The sequence below is a fragment of the Penaeus vannamei genome, chromosome 17 (assembly GCF_042767895.1).
Source record: "Penaeus vannamei isolate JL-2024 chromosome 17, ASM4276789v1, whole genome shotgun sequence".
NCBI classification, from domain to species: domain Eukaryota; kingdom Metazoa; phylum Arthropoda; class Malacostraca; order Decapoda; family Penaeidae; genus Penaeus; species Penaeus vannamei.
Genome location: NC_091565.1, coordinates 801,229 through 805,155, shown reverse-complemented (window position 1 = coordinate 805,155; position 3,927 = coordinate 801,229).

Genomic DNA, 3,927 nt, shown 5'->3' with positions numbered 1-3,927 from the left:
AATAATAATGATAATGATAACAATAATAAAAATGACAATAAAAATAATAGTAATAATCGTAATAATGATATTGATATACATAATAATAATAATGTTAATGATAATATTGATGATGATAATGATGATAACAATAATTATAATAATAATCATAAAAATAATAATACCAGTTATAATGATAGTGATGATATTAACTGCAATAGTAACAATTAATAACAAGATAATCACATAATGACAAGATGATAAGGATACTAGCAATAATGATAACAATAACAGTTATGATATCAAAAATATTAATAGTGGTAACAATACTGATAATGATGATGATAGAGATAATGATAGTAATAGTGATACTGATATTAATGATAATAGTAATAATCATGGCAATAATAGTAATGATGATAATAAAAATGATAATGCTTAATAGTAACAATAATAACGATGATGATGATAATAATAAAAATTATAATGGTAACAATAACAATAATGATGATAATAATAGTAGTAATGAAAATGATAACAATAACAATAATGATCACAATAATAGTAATAATGATAATTATGATCATGAACATAAAAGTAATGATAATAGTAATAATGATAATTATGATCATGAAAATAAAAGTAATAATAATGATAATAATCAAAAGTATAATAATAATAATAATAATAATAATAATAATAATAACAATAACAATAACAATAATAAGAAGAAGAACAGCAAAGATAATAATGATAATAACAACAGCAAACATCAAAAATGATGATAATGATAATGAAAATATCACTCGCAGCAAAGATGACAATTACTACAACGAAAATAATAATCAACAGAACATACGTGTACTCCATTTCTGAAAACATTTACCAATGTGCAATTTCTCTCTCTTCTCTTGCTCTCGTTCGCTCCTAACTACGTCTCAGCTTCACCATTGCTAATTTCCTGCTGACGTCATCGCATCTTGCAGAAAATCTCATAAATACCCTTGAGCTTCCACCTTTCTTCCTGTTGCGAAATTTCTTACGCCGGTTCTCCTCTCCTCATGACGTCATAAATCAGCTGATGCCATCCTTCGTCCGCGATCCCTGACGGTCATGACGCCATTGTGGATGACGACATAAAAGAGGCGGGAAAAATGGGATTGGAGGGAGATTCATGACGTCATCATTGCGGTGAAGACAAGGCGAAAAGTAAAAATGGAAAGATACGAGAGACAAACGAGACCAGATGAGTGTTTCGGGAAAATAATTGAGATCAGGTGGTTTCATGCGCGAAATAATCTCCAACTTGCCGGCCGAAGCACTACAGCTGCTTTATAGTTATTTCCAACGTAAACACCGTGTATATACCTCTTCCTTGCCACGTGTAAGCAACAGATTCTCTTACACAAATAATTTACCAGAACGTCCAAATATAAGAGTCGGACCGTGTAATTCAACATCAATTTTGCTCCACGGCTCCGGTTGACGGCCATTATAACTGGAGCAAAGAAATCATTTTTTTTCTTTTTTTATTGGAGAATGTTGTCCTGTGCGCATTCCATTGTCATCTGCACTGTGGATTTTTTTTTAATTTTGAATTTGGCGGCACGAAAGGACGGTTAGAAGAGATTGTTGGCAATGGGAATGATATAATGGTAATAATACTAATACATTAGCAGAAATTATGACTGTTTTATGTGTGCGTGCGTGCGTGTGTGTGTGTGTGTGTGTGTGTGTGTGTGTGTGTGTGTGTGTGTGTGTGTGTGTGTACGTGTGTGTGTACGTGTGTGTGTGTGTGTGTGTGTGTGTACGTGTGTGTGTGTACGTGTGTGTGTGTATGTGTGTGTGTGTGTGTGCGTTTGCCTGTGTATGTATTATATGCCACACATACGGTATGCACAATGTACAGGTTTAGAGTTGTTATAGGCCTACCAGAGACGCCTACCAACCGAATCGAAGCCCCAACAAATTAATAAAAAAAAACTACATCAAAACTATATTAAAAATACACATAAGACAATGAACTTCACTCTCTTTCTTTACTGTCACCTATTTTCCTACTTCTCATTCTGCGTTTTTCAGTGTTTCTCTTTTATTTCAACCATTTATCAGGCTGTCCCCGTTCGGTTCCGTGTTGCCGGCTTTAACGGCGTTTTAAAGGGGGTGAGGTTAGTTGGGCGCCATTCTGTTGCCTCCGATGACGACCTGTGCTTACGTGGTGTGTGTGTGTGTGTGTGTATTGGGGAGGGGGGGGTACATGCGTGTGTGTGTGTGGGGGGGGAGGGGGTGCGTGTGTGTATGTGGTGGGGGGGGGGGGTTACATGCGTGTGTGTTGGGGGGGAAGAGGGTGCTTGTGTGTGTTGGGGGGGGGGGGGGGGGTGCGTGTGTGTGTGTGTTGGGAGGGGTGCATGCGTGTGTGGGGTGGGGGGGGGGAGGGGGGTGCATGCGTGTGTGTGTGGGGGGAGGGGAGGGTGGGTGCATGCGTGTGTGTGGGAGAAGGGGGTGCGTGTGTGTGTGTCTGATTTTTGGGTTAGCATCAGTGTGTATATTTGCCATATGTGTGTTTTTGTCATTTCGTCCTTTTAACCGTGTGCCTATAAACGAGTGTCAGTCTATGTGGGCGTAAATAATTAATTCTATGCGTTCAGGCAATATGACCTCTATGTTACAGATGAAAAAGACTGAAAGATCGATTACCACCATTGCTTATAAGAATCACATTGCCTGCCAAACTGTCACTTTTTTCCCCCTTCAATAAGTCCCTCTCTCTTGACCAGCTGTCAACGTTTAATACACCCGAGTTTTTACGTCCATGACGAGGGAATTTGACAGAGAGAAATGAGCAGAGACAAAGAAAACGACTCATGTCATTCAACATCATTTCCCGCCGTATTAAGAGTCTTCTCCTTGGCATTAAGGCGCCAGGTTTGCGAGGGAAAAGATGAAAAGAAAATTTAATATCTAGCCACGTAGTCCTTGTCATTTGACGAGAAGCGGGAGGACAAAGAGCATAAAACAAAAGCCGCCATGAAAGAGAGAGAGAGGAGGGGGAGGGAGGGAGGGAGAGGGAGAGAGGGAGGGAGAGAGGGAGGGAGGGAGAGAGGGAGAGAAAGAGAAAGAGAGAGAGAGAGAGAGAGAGAGAGAGAGAGAGAGAGAGAGAGAGAGAGAGAGAGAGAGAGAGCGAGAGCAAGAGAGAGAGAGAGACCGAGACCGAGAGAGAGAGACAGAGACAGAGAGAGAGAGAAAGAGTGAGAGTGAGAGAGACCGAGAGAGAGAGAGAGACCGAGACAGAGACAGAGACAAAGAGAAAGAAAGAGATTTAGGTTAGCGACAAAAGGCAGAGTTCCGAGCAACGTGCAACCGGCGCCATTTCCTCCTCCTCTCGTCCCGCCTCTTTTATCCCTCCCTTTCCGCCTTCCTTTTTTATGTTTTGGAATCCCTCTTACTTTTACCCTCAAGGCGGTTCGTTGTCTTACCTTCCGCGTTTTTCAGGCTTGGGATCCGCGGCCATCTCGGGCGCATCTCGCTCGCCAATTACTTTTATGGAGCCTCGCGGAGGAAGCGCGCTGGCGGGAGGAGGAGGAGGAGGAGGAGGGGGAGGAGGAAGAGGAAGAGGGAGAGCGGGAGGAGGAGAAGGAGAGAATAGGTGAAGGAGGAGGAGGAGGAGAGAAGAGGGGAAGGAGGAGGAGGAGGATGCAGGTGAGAAGAGGTGAAGGAGGAGGAGGAAGAGGAAGAGGGAGAGCGGGAGGAGGAGAAGGAGAGAATAGGTGAAGGAGGAGGAGGAGGAGAGAAGAGGTGAAGGAGGAGGAGGAGGATGCAGGTGAGAAGAGGTGAAGGAGGAGGAGGAGGAGAGAAGAGCGGGAGGAGGAAGAGGAAGAGGAAGAATTGGAGGAGGAGGAGAGAAGAGGTGAAGGAGGAGGTGGAGAGAAGAGGTGAAGGAGGAGGTGG